This window comes from Lynx rufus, unplaced genomic scaffold (genome assembly GCF_022079265.1).
Source record: "Lynx rufus isolate CCGP_SWC_20201006 ecotype Redwood Valley unplaced genomic scaffold, mLynRuf1.p SCAF_5, whole genome shotgun sequence".
NCBI classification, from domain to species: domain Eukaryota; kingdom Metazoa; phylum Chordata; class Mammalia; order Carnivora; family Felidae; genus Lynx; species Lynx rufus.
Window position 1 is genome coordinate 64,719,505 of NW_025814867.1, and position 13,239 is coordinate 64,732,743.

At 40.6% G+C, this 13,239-nt stretch overlaps 1 protein-coding gene across 2 annotated transcripts in view; it reads left to right on the forward strand.

The window, feature by feature from the left end:
* FNDC3B (fibronectin type III domain containing 3B) overlaps positions 1 to 13,239 on the forward strand; it is a 361,487-nt gene that overhangs the window by 50,063 nt on the left and 298,185 nt on the right. The gene's annotated exons all lie outside the window — the stretch shown is intronic.

Consider the following 13,239-nt stretch of genomic DNA (forward strand, 5'->3'; position numbering starts at 1 on the left):
TCTCAGTGTATATTCTGTGAAGTCTAGTATTAAAGAACCTCGAGCTATTCAATCTAGAGTTTTCAGGTTTGGTTATGGTAGAATTTTGTTTTCACATAAGATATATTAGTACAAAGCAGCTTATTTGTTCCATTTTATATACTTTGGAAGTTCCCACCTGGATGGATTTAGGAAAAAATAGATACATGTAGTTTGTTCCCGCTTCCTTACAGGTGTATCTGTTTCTTTCACTTTTCCTTGGATTTGCAATTACTTTTCCTCCAGGCTACTCCCAGGGATATTTTGCAGTGACTTGGTTAAAACTGTAGAATCCAGATGGAATGTAGAGGATACTTTTGAGTCTTCCTGTTTGTTTAGAAAACAAATCTCTCTGTATTGACTCCCCCTCCACCTTTTTTTTTTTTTTTTTTTTTTTTAAGGTAATGTGCTTCTAGTTAAGACCTATAATTTACTATGCCTGTATTGTAAACTACCATTCTTAGGCGTGGTCATCTTTTCCTTGTGTGTGTCGTTTGGAGATTTCCTGTTATTAATGTAGGTAATACTTGTTTTCTCTGAGAGCCTCAGTAGTTGACTGGTTTGGGACTTTGCAGATAGAAGCTGATGGAGGTCAGGGATGGGGGGAGAAGGCGGGAGGATAATTAACCGTTTGGAATTTGATAAACGAGAGTTGGTGTATATGTGTGTGGGTGTGGTAAAGAGCTTCTAACTCCGTTGTTTCATATATATATATATATATATATATATATACACACACACACACATGTATATGTATATTATATATATGTATATATTATGTATGTGTGTGTATATATATATATGTATTATTGAGAGATGGTGCAAGTGAGCTTGGGCAGGGGGAGAGAGAGAAAGAGAGATAGAGAGAATTCCATGAGGGACAGAGTGGGGGGAGAGAGAGAAAAGTGGGGCTCAGCTCACCAGAGGGGCTCGTGCTCACCCAATGTGGGGCTCAAACTCGCAGACCTTGAGATCATGACCTGAGCCAAAGTCAGATGCTTAACCAACTGAGCCACCCAGTCACTCAAATTTCCTTTATAAACTTAAGTAGAAAATATGTTCAGAAATATGAAGTGATTGGAGAGACCAGAGACCTTACCCTTCCCATTAATCACTGGTGTGACCTCTCAAAAATAAGAGATGGATTAGATAATCTTGAAAGTGCTGCTGTTTTAAAAACAAACTTAAAAATTCATTGCAATTTTTAAATGCTGAGATTGATTGCATTTTTGAAATTAGTGTAGGTTGTAACATGCTAGAGGGGTAATCAAACCCTCGTGGTAGAAAAGCTCATGCTGATGTAAAAAATATGATTTGGAGTCTTTGGTATTTGCCAGGGGCTACGAGAATTAAGTGATTCTGTATTTGTGACCTTCTTATACCTTGTGAAAAAGCTGAAGGAGAATTTGAAGTTCTAGGCAGACCTTATTCAGGGATGTTCAGGCCATCGCTCACTACATACAGCAAGAAATGATAGTCTAGTATATACCACTTTGCCTTCAGATCTCGAAGTTTTTACCATTCATCAAACAACCATTCAGTTTCAAAGTAATGAGAAGCTTAGTACCAGAGAAGTGCTTGCCTCATCTTGTTCTAGAAAAAGCTGGCAGCCTAAAAATGCTTATCATTCAAGGTGTGACCTGAGTGAGTGCCGTACGGCTATTGTAATTTTTCGTTAAAGAGATGTGGCTAAGCAAGTACTTTCCAGGGAAAATTCCTTCTAACTAGACCTTTATTTAGGATTTATCCCACATTGCTGAAACTGCTGTATTGGGATCCCAGAATCAGAATTAGAAGGGAATTGGAGATCAGCTAGTCCAGCCACATGATGTTGCAGGTGTACGTAAGCTCTGAGAAACCTAAGTCACACAGCTGGTGGATAGAAGAGAACTTGAATTAAACTCCAGATATTGGATTGCCACTGAGATCCTCTTTGCTCATATCGTGTAGAGTTTAGGCAGTGTATCTGGCGTGAGAATTTCTTATGAAATATTAAAAAAATTTTTTTCTAATGTTTGTTTTTGAGAGAGAGGGACAGAGCTCGAGCGGAGAAGAGGCAGAGAGAGAGGGAAACACAGAATCGAAGCAGACCCCAGGCTCTGAGCCGTCAGCACAGAGCCCGATGCGGGGCTCAAACTCACAAACCGCGACATCATAACCTGAGCTGAAGTCAGACGCTTAACAGACTGAACCACCCAGGCACCCCTCTTATGAAATGTTTTAAAAAATTGGAATATAATCTACATATAGTAAGTTAGAGATCTGCATCTTCAGAGGTATATTTTGAAGTGTAACTGATCGTGTAAAAACCTTTTTTAAAAACTTCACAAAAGATAGCTGTCATGGAAGAGAGTATGACCTCATCACTTGTGTTGACAGCATTCTCTTAGGATATGAGTGATGTTTGTACAGAAGGTATTAAAAAATAGTATTTTTACTCACTTACCCAGCAGTTAGGCTTTTAAGATACATAGATAGATAGATAGATAGATAGATAGATAGATAGATAGATAGATGATGGCCAAATAATATTCAGAGTTCTGGTTTAAGTGAGAGGGAAATATGCTTTATTTTTTTTAAGTGTTTTTGTATTTATTTTGAGAGAGGGAGTGAGAGAGTGGGTGTGTGCATGCCCACATACACGCATGTGGGAGTGGAGGAGGGGCCGAGAGAGAGAGGGAGAGAGAGAGAGAGAATGTGTGAGAGAATCCCAAGCAGGCTGTGCACTGTCAGCATGGAGCCCGACCTGGGGCTTGATCGCAGGATCTGTGAAATCATGACCTGAGCTGAAATCGAGAGTCGGGCACTTAAGCGACAGAACCACCCAGGTGCCCCTGGAAATAAGCTTTCTTAGGGACTGAATAGGCATTGGGAGAGAAGTGATTTGTCTTGGTGTTGCATTTCATGGAGTTAGGTTTGAATAAATAGTATTTTCTTTTTTTATTTTTTTTCAATGTTTTTATTTATTTTTGGGACAGAGAGAGACAGAGCATGAACGCAGGAGGGGCAGAGAGAGAGGGAGACACAGAATCGGAAACAGGCTCCAGGCTCTGAGCCATCAGCCCAGAGCCTGACGCGGGGCTCGAACTCACGCACCGCGAGATCGTGACCCGGCTGAAGTCGGACGCTTAACCGACTGCACCACCCAGGCGCCCCTAAATAGTATTTTCAATGTGCTGTGAGTTACTTTTATTTTTTAAATTTATCTTTTTTTTTTTTTAAGATTTTTATTGTTAAGTATTATCTCTACACCCAATGGGGAGTAGAACTCACAACCCTGAGATCAAGAAGTCACATGCTGTACCTACTGAGCCAGCCAGGCGCTCCTAATGCTGTGAGTTTTTTAAACTCACAGTAAGTTATTTCCATAGGAAATTAGTAAAGTAAAAATTAGTTCTGAACAAATGATTTCTTTAATTTTTATTTCCGAATTAAGTATATGAATCCAGAATATACAAAGATGTCTTTTATTTAAAAAAAAAATTTTTTTTTAACATTTATTTATTTTTGAGACAGAGAGAGAGAGAGCATGAACGGGGGAGGGTCAGAGAGAGGGAGACACAGAATCTGAAACGGGCTCCAGGCTCTGAGCTGTCAGCACAGAGCCCCTCGCGGGGCTCCAACTCACGGACCGCGAGATCATGACCTGGGCTGAAGTCGGACACTCAACCGACTGAGCCACCCAGGCGCCTCCAAAGACGTCTTTTAAACTGTATGTTACAGGAGGATAATCTAGAACTAGGGGCAAGCTGTTTTACCACAGGGTTGTCTCAAACCTTGGAAAAAAGACGGTAAGGATTTATCAGGGGTAAGGAAATTTTCTTAGTGTTGGAGACAGAGTGCAATGTGGTGCAGCTGTCTGCAGAGGTTTGGAGGCTCTCCAGGGGACAGTCAGTCCTGAGTCGTCGGTTGATCGAAGGTCGGGGGTAGCTGGCGACGCATACCACACGCGAGGTGAATGTCAGGTTTACAAAGCCCGCAGCAGTGTGATTTCAGGTCATAATTTCAATCATAGCAATATGTTGATACCTTTGACAGAAGGATCTTGGAACATTAAAAAAAAAAAAAAAGGGATTCCAATGAGGCTGTCGTGTAAAGATCAAGGACAGGGAGGTTTGAAAATCTCACTCTTTATTACTGAAATCTTAGCTCAGGTACATAGTTTTAGCCAAATGTGCAAAGCTGGATGCACAGTGCTAGGTGTGGAGGATACCCAGGAAATGTTTGGACAGCCGAGGGGATGGACGGCCAGATCCGTCAACTCGTTTTTTTTTTTTTTATGACTTCAATCACACATGATTTCCACATATATCATTCATTTGTTGTAGTGCTCGGGGTGTGATAACTGTCAGCTGTGATTAATGAAATGAGTTGAGTGGGTGTACTTAATCCTAAGTCTTTTTTTTGTTTGTTTTTATAGTTATAAAACTTTTTTTTATTGAAGTATAATTACGTACAGTGTTACACGGTTCCAGGGATACAACATAATGATTCAACAGTTCTATACATTACTCCATGCTTATCATGATAAGTATGGTCATCATCTGTCACCAAATGTTTTTACAATCTTATTGACTTTATTACCTGTGCTGTCTTTTCATCTCTGCGACTTACTTACTTTGTAACTGGAAGTCTGTATCCCTTAATCCCCTTTGTCTATTTCCCCATCCTCTCACCCACTAATCTGAAGTCTTAATTATTAGAAGTTGCTTAACAGTTTTTTAAACATTTTTATTTTAGAGAGAGAGTGTGTGTGCAAGTGGGGGGGGGGAGAGAGGGGGGGGAGAGAATCTCAAGCAGACTCTACATTAAGCATGGAGCCCGACATGGGGCTTGATCCCACAACCCTGGGATCATGACCTGAGCCAAAACGAAGAGTCCGTTGCTCAACCGACTGAGCCAGCCAGGCACCCCTGTTGAACAGTTTTTAAAATTAGTCACTATTGAGTTATCAGATACTAATATTGTCAGCAATGTTGAATGAATTAGAGGCAGAGACCAGAGACTTTCTGGATCCTTCTAACCCAGCACCAAATATGCCTCTTTTTTGCCACCACAGTTCTTGATTGAGGAGAACGCCCAAGTGGGAGGGTCCGTGGTGCTTTTTCTAACCAATGGGTGGCAAATATGTGACATGGCTCTCCTCCCTCAATTTCACAGCCTTGGCAACCCTCTCTCATTATCACGGAACTGGTGCAGTGAATCTTTCTCAATACTGTACTGAATTAATTGGAGTGGGCATGTGAAAAAAAAAATCTAGGGCTCTCACCAAACAGCATATGGTATGAAGCTGGAGAAGGATTTGTGCATAGGGACACCAACATAGTTCTTGGTAGAATCAGAATAACCCAGGTGTCCTGATTCTCCAGTGTAGTATTTGTTATCACTTTGCTTTCTCATGTAGCAGGATAGGCTTAGGAATATGAGTTGATACTGTTACTTAGGGTCCAGCACAGAAAACAAACTAAATCATTCTTTACTTAGTTTGGTCTAGGTACTGAAGAGAATGCGGTGAATCTGATTTTTCACCCCAATAATCTCTTCATCGTCTGTGAAGAGTTTGAAAAATAACTTAGCAAAATGAGGCTGGGATTGGGGAACCGGGGAGAGGGAGTAGAATATAATAAAACTCTTCTGAAGTACTTGGGAAATATTTTTTAAGTAGCAGTTGTTAGAGGTACTCGTGTGTCTTATCTGTTAAGTAGAGCAGGTAGGAGTCCCACTTGGCAGTGCTTTTGGAAGTTTCAGCTGCATTTGAATTTGCTCTTACAGGTGTTTCTTTTTATACATTTAGATGGGCCTTCCCTTTCCTCAATTAATTTGAATTACCAAGGTTTTATTCTATGTAATGTTAAAATGTAAAAAGACAGCACAATCTGAAGAAGTGGATATTTTCTCTTAATTGCAAGCATCTGAAAAAATATGAGAAATTACAGAAGTCAGATATTTTGTAGGTTTAGACATGGGCATTGTAATCTCAAGTACTCTGTAATATCCTAGTATTAGAGAGAGAGAGAGAGAAAGAGAGAGAGTTTGTGTGTGTGTATGTGTATGTGTGTGTGTACACGTACAGCCCCCTGTATTTTTGTTTTGGAGCATCTTGGATTTTAGCTTTACAAAGTTAACTTTATCACTGTAGTTGCTGGAAGTAAAAAAGGGCATACTTGTACCTATAAAATGTGATCCGAAAGTTATTAGCTTCTTCAAAAAGTTGGCTTTTATTAGTAGGATGCCTTCTGACACACATTTTCATGTGGAATTTGTATTTATTCATCTTGACAAGAGTAGTCACTGAAGAACAATTTTCAAAATTGTGTTGCTTCCAGTAATATTACCCGAGTGCTCTGGCATTTTTCTGACCTAGCGCTGTGTGGGTGGGTGGGGGACTGTAATGAATGGCTGTAGCCTGCCGCAGAGAATACGATTGCAGATGGACCACAAGATGGGCCAGTTATCTTTGTTCATGTCATGCCATGGAATGCACCTCTAACCTTAGATGTACCGCTGTCCCTCAGATGCTGTCATAAAGCCATCATTACTGGCAGAAAAACCAAAACACATCACAGGTGTTTTTGCCACGAGTTGGTAGTGTTGGAAAAGAAGGGCAGCAAACATCGTATGTCAAACAGAAGCAGTGTGGAAATTACAGGTCTCCCCACACCAAAGATTTGTGTGGATACCTCAGCAAACCTAGAAGTCTGTGAATAGACTGGAGCTCTAGGAGTGACTTCTTAGGCATCAAGGAATTTGTCAAATACCTGAGCCCTTACCATATGCCAGACCCTATAGCAGTATCTTGAGGACCTTTAAACACATACACATTCTCCAGCCTTTTCAAACAAATTCCTCAGGTTATTTAACTTCTCCATACACTAAATTAAGTAGGGGAAGAAGTTGCACAAGACACATTATTTGGAGGTAACAAGCGAACTGAATGGAAGAAAGTCTGCTTGTCGAGAATTTCTCTGGAGTCTCTCCTCCGAGAAGCTCAAGCTGTCAGATAGGGAAGGAAGTCTAGTAGTCCATCACCCTCGTTTCACACTTGAGGGTATGAATGTCCACAGGGTTCTTAGTAGAGTTTATCATGAATGGGAGCAATCCTAAGGTAGCTTTAAGCAGCAGGTAAGGCCTGGGCAGAACAGATTGATGTCCCAGGAGGAGAGTACCAAGAGCAAAGGTTGAGTGGGCACACGCTCCCCGGAGAGTCACTGGTTAGGAGGGGTGGTTGTGTAGGCCGAGTAGGAAATACACTCATGTAGGGTGGGTGACTAAAGTAGATGTATGGGGCCTGAGAAATGGTTTTGAGGAACAGAATATGATACCAAGTCTGTTTATATACAGCGTTGGGAAAGGGCTAGAGGGGTGTTAACTTGAGCGCATTTTATGACTTTTCTGGGGTACTTAGTAAACATGTGTGTCCTCCTCCCTCCTGCGGAGGGAAGATATCTAGGCCCCTCCCTCCAGAGATTCTGCTTCAGCAGCTCCGTGGTGGAAGGGAGAGATCTGTATTTTTAAAGTTTTATTGAGATACAATTCACATGCCATACTGTTTACTCATTTAAGACGTAAAATTCAATCTTTGTAGAACATATTCACAGAATTATACAACCATCACGACAAATTCCAGAACATTTTTGTACCAGTCAGCTGTCCCTTCCGACTCCACCCCCACACCCAGCCAGCCCCAGCCAGCCACCAGTCTACTTTCTGTCTCTAAAAGTTCACCTCTTCTGGACATTTCATACCAAGGAAACCATACAGTATGTGGCCTTTTGTGACTGGCTTTTTTCAGCTAGCATACATAAATCTATTTTTTTAACCCACAGACATGGTGTTTTGGGACTAGCAGAGAATTGCAGTCTGGGTCAAGCTAACTCGTGAAACTATAGGCAAGCCCCTTAGCACACTCTGTTTTAAGGTTGATGTTGTAGCCTGTTATCAGTACGTCATTCCTTTTTACTGCCGAAGAATATTCCGTCATGTGGCTGTACTTCATCTTATTAATTTATCCTGAGGTTGACAGATGTTTGGGTAGTTTCTCCTCGGTTGGCATTTATGAATAATGCGGCTCTGAACATTTGTGGGGAAGCTGCATTTCTCAGCAGGCGCCCCACTTACTTCCGTCGAAGGGTTCCTGCGTCATCCTTGGAGAAACACTCGCCTGAGTGGTTAGGACTGTGGGTCAGCTCCTCCCACAGCGCGAAGTCCGTCGTTCTGCATCCCTTAGCGGTGTTTCTCTGGCCTCTGCTCCAAGAATCACTGGTTTTGAGCGAGCAGTGACTTAGCGGAAGTGATGTTCCGGAAGTGAATTTCATGATCTGCGCGTGCGGGGTAGAACGGATGGAGGGGGGCGGTGCATAGAGGGACGGTGGGCAGAGTAAGCTGGTTTCAGGTATTTCCAGGACCTAGAAGTGATTTGCTTTAGTTCCTAAAGGAGGGTGCTGCCGCGTGTGGTGGTGGTGATGGAAAGGAAGGGTCAGGGATAACATCCTTCGTCAAAGGAAGAATTCCTTTTATTGTGGTGATTTTAAAATGTTCAACAGTTTATGCTTTTCACTGACTCAGACACAGGTCTGGCCAATCCTGACCTTATCTATTCCTGTCATCCTGTTATTCCGAAGAAACATATTTTTACTGACTGTTTGGGAGAGGAAATCCTGGGATAACTAACTGAAGGATATAGTATAATAAAAAAATTCTGAGTTATGATATTTTCAAGCCTCTGGTCTGTTAGAGATGTTTAGATAATTGTACAAGTCTGAGTCAGAACTGAACTTTTCAAGGTTCCTTTTTAGACTTAGGATTCTCTGATCTATCTTGGAACTGAAAATCGCTTCTAGGAGGTTCACAGTCCTCACCATCACTGCTGCTGGTCTGCCCAGCTGTGCCTCAAGTGAAGGGGAAACCACACCTGTGAGCTAGTGCACAGCTTTAGAATATGGGGCCGGCACAACCAGTGGCCCATGTCAGGAAGTCATAGAGGTGTGTTTTATGTAATAGAATTGTCATTGACCAGATATCCATTATCCGTTTCTCATTTTTCCATGAGATTCTTTGACAAATATTATGAGATCACCTCTAAGATGCTCTGTGGTCCATATACTTCCTTCCCCCCACCCTTGTGACAAAAACATCATAACAAGTATCAGAACATGTAGATAAAACTTCCTCCTCCTCCTTCTCCTTTCCTCACTATAATCATTGTGAACACTTATGGTATATTCAATTTTTTTTTTTTTCCTGTGTGAAAAATAAACTAGTCCTAGTTTTGCACAAATAAGACCATGGCTTAGACCTTTTATTTAACATGTGATTCCTTTATGTCATTTCCCTATAAACAGTGGATTGTGAACATATTCCTTTATTAACAGATTCATTTCTACAGCACTTAAAATTAGTTTTCTGTTGTATGGATGAGATAGTTTCCAACTTTTCACTATTCTGTCCTGTGATGATATATGTGCTCAGACTTTATATTAAGATACTTTTAAGTCACATCAGAGTCTTTTTCACTTCGATTCCCTGGTAATAATTTTCCTGGCATCAGTACACCTAGATGCTCGGGGATAAGTGTTTTGGGGCAACCAGAACACTTGATTCCTGGCATATATATTCTGCTGGGAGGGTAGGTTTGGTGTATAGTTATGAGAGATGTGTTATGAATAGTTAACATAAAACATCCTATAGCTGTTAGGAGGTGAGAATAAAACTTTACTTTTTAGAAACCTGTATGTATATAAACATGGAACAAAGAATTGAATTTACAGTGATATGTGGAGACCATTTACTTCATAATTCTGTTTAAATACTTGTACACAATCTAAGAGTATTCTGTCGCTATGCTCTGATACCTTCTAGAAAGAAGTTAATGCCTCTGGCTGCACACTGGGTTAGGTGCACGTTGGGCATGTGGGTTAAATATGTTTTCCCTCCCCTATCTTTCTGCCAAAGTCAAGGACCCTAGAAGAGGATTTTACTGCCTTCTCTGAAAATGTGATTTTTAGGAACCAGTCCTTACTTATCTTTTAAAGTTGACAACGTTCTTGTTATGATCATGAAGTATCAAATAAAGAATAGATTGGTCTGCACTGTGTAAATTGTAGCCCTCCAACTTTATAGATTTCATACGGATAGAAAAAAACTGAAGTGAAGCACATCACCTCTTAACAGTGGATGTTTCTTGGTGATAGGATTCTGAATAATTGAAACTTTGTTCCTGCTTTTCTGTATTTCCAGATTCCTAGAGTGAACATGTGTTGCATGTTATAATATATGGGGATGAGGGAATAAAAATATGGGACAAATATTTTTAGAAGGTTTCACATGAGGGAGGGTGCGGTGGAGAGAGCCCACGAAGATAGGAGTGGGTGGGTACTTTTCCACTGACAAGGAGGCCTGCCAAGCCTGAGGGAACTCTCCGACTCCACCCTGTACTTTTCAGAGCCAGAGTTTTTGAAGTCCTTTGTGCTAGTTAAGGACTAGCATAGTTAGCACAGCTAAGTAAGTATGTAACAGATTTCTATTATTAGTTTATCTTTGCTGAGTCTCGTTTGATTGACAGAGAGTTCTCCACCCAGAAAGTTTGATTTATTTTGGCAGTTGGAAGAGGATTTTTTGGAGTGCTTGTTATCTAAAAAAAGTAAGGCTGGGGAACCTGCCTTTCCCCTACTCCCTTTAAAACAAAACAAAACAAAAACACAGAAAACTGTTTGGGTTGGTCCTGGTGAGCGGGCCTAATCTAGGGATTACTTAGCAAGCATGACCCGAGGGCTGGTTCTATAAATGTTACCGAATCTATTCCTTAACCGTGTGCAGGTTCTTCTAGTGCCGCGGCCCACAGTTCCGGTTGATTGGTGGAAACCAGTTTTGTGACTTGGGTAAGCCCATACCCCTTAGGTCTGCACTTCATGTCGGACAGTGATTTGAAAACATTTTGAGTTACAAACATTTAAACAATCACGAGGAGCAAAATGAAGGGGATTACATCAAGTTTCTAAAAGCTAACTTTTATCATTATAAAAACTACAGTTGCTCATTGTAGGCTACTTTAAGAGCTATAGTAAGTACAAAGGAAAAATATAGTTGACTCGTCATTTCGTTATCTGTAGGTTAAACATTGTCTACATCTTGACTATTTCGTTTCAGTTTTTTTACATAAATAGATGTACCTTCGGATTAAACATTGTGAGCATTTCCTCCTGGTATTTCTGGTTTACTTCTGTCTTGCAAAAGTGACTGCCTGTGGCTAGTAAGTGGTGTTATTTATGGTTGGCATGGGTGCAGATACCTTTTATTTTTACGGTGGCTGCCTTAAGTATTACACTTCTAATAAATCCATGTATGTGTTAATTGTGATATTCTTTGTTGCTGTGCCCAAATTGATAGATTATTAGAGCTGGCAGGGACCTTGATGATGGAGGTCAGTACTTTAATTAGAGAAATGAGGAAAACTATCCAGGAGGGTTGCCCTTTGCCCAATATCATTAAATTATTTAATGGTCTAAAAATATTACTGTAGGAAACAGCTGTTACCTCTCTTTTGCAGGTTGAGAAACTGGGGTATTGAGAATTTAATGAACACATTTTTTCAAACAACCAGGTTGTGTTTTTTACATGCTTGGGAGGAGAAAGAATTACCAGTAGTTCAGTGGTTTAGCATTGAATTGACAAAACCTGTTTATTAACTGCATTTTCCAACCACCAGTTGATGGATTTGATGGCATATATAAGCAGCTACCTTTATTTCCTCCCATATTTGTGCAGAAGTCATTATTGATACGATGTTGACAATGCCTGCTTTTCTATTAGGAGTTAAAATAATAATTTTTTTCCTTTGCAGTTAAACAAAATGGTCAATATTTAAGGAATCATAATTTTCAGTAGAGATAGTAAAGTGATTTTTGAAGCTTTGATATTTTAAAGTCCATATTACATACTGACACTTTTCATTTGGCTTTGAAAAGCAATAGACACTTGGAGTGTTTTACAGTTTGAGAAAAAAAATGTTATGGCTGTGTGTGTGTGTGTGTGTGTGTGTGTTTGTGAGTTTTAATTTTTTGAACAGAGTGATGTCCTGAAAGATAAGCTAGGAAAATGAAACGGAATTGTTCACCATTTCGATTTCACCTTGGGAAGAACCGGGGCGGTGGTTGCGGGCAACACTAGCTTTGTTGACCCTGAAGTCTAGGCAGTTAGGGCCTGTGAACGTGGCATTTGCAGGGTTTCACTGGACCTGCTGCCTTGGAAAAGCTCTCTGGAACAACCAGAGGTGCTGTTAGCAAGGCCCGCTTCCTGTGTGAGTACCTATTGTGGAGCCCTGCGCTGAATGGGAGGTTTGTGAGAAGTGGTTTCCCACCAGCACACAATGCTGCCCCTGGGCCATGTAAATACACATTCCACTCAGGGTCAGCCGAACAGGGCCTGGCCAGGACGCCCTTGCAGAGAGAAAGATATTTTGGAGTTCCATTTATTTATAGTGGCCGGTGGAAAACTAATAGGCTTATTAAATCTATTTTTAAAAATAAAAGGGAAGTCTCTTATCTAGTATTGTTTGTTGCATGCAAATCAGTTAGCCGTGCTGTATTTTAGTTTTACTAATTTGTTGCTCTAGGAGATGAATGTCACTGTCTTACTGATTTGTCTATATTTGAAACTTGAGTTTCTTGTTGTAAGAGTTCTTATGCCTCAGAAAGATTTTTTTGGATTCTTTGATGAAAGACGTAATAGGCTGAGGCAAAAGAAAATAAGTTAGTGACCCTAGAAGATACTAGATCAAGTTGTCTCTGGATTTAGAATGACGGCGTTGAGCAGTAAACGAAGGTCTAGCGATCAGAGCAGGCATGATTCTTACTTGGGAATGGCAACACAAATTTTTGTCTTTATTCCTTGGACTTGAGCTCTTTTAAAAACCATTTAAACTTTTGTTAATAAAACAGAAAAGTAAATTCAGGGCAACTGCTTTGTTCTTGCAGATTATCTGACCATATACCAGGGTGGCTCAGTTGAGCATCTGATTCTTGATTTTGGTTCAGGTCACGATCCCAGGGTCATGGGATTGAGCCCCGCATCGGGCTCTGTGCTGAGCATGGAGCCTGCTTAAGACTCTCTCTCTGTCTCTGTCTCTCTCTCCCCCAATTGTGCTTGCTGTCTCTAAAATAAATAAAAAAATAAAAATAAAAAAAAAAGAGATTGTAATGTCTAACAGAGTTAGGTAAATGAAAT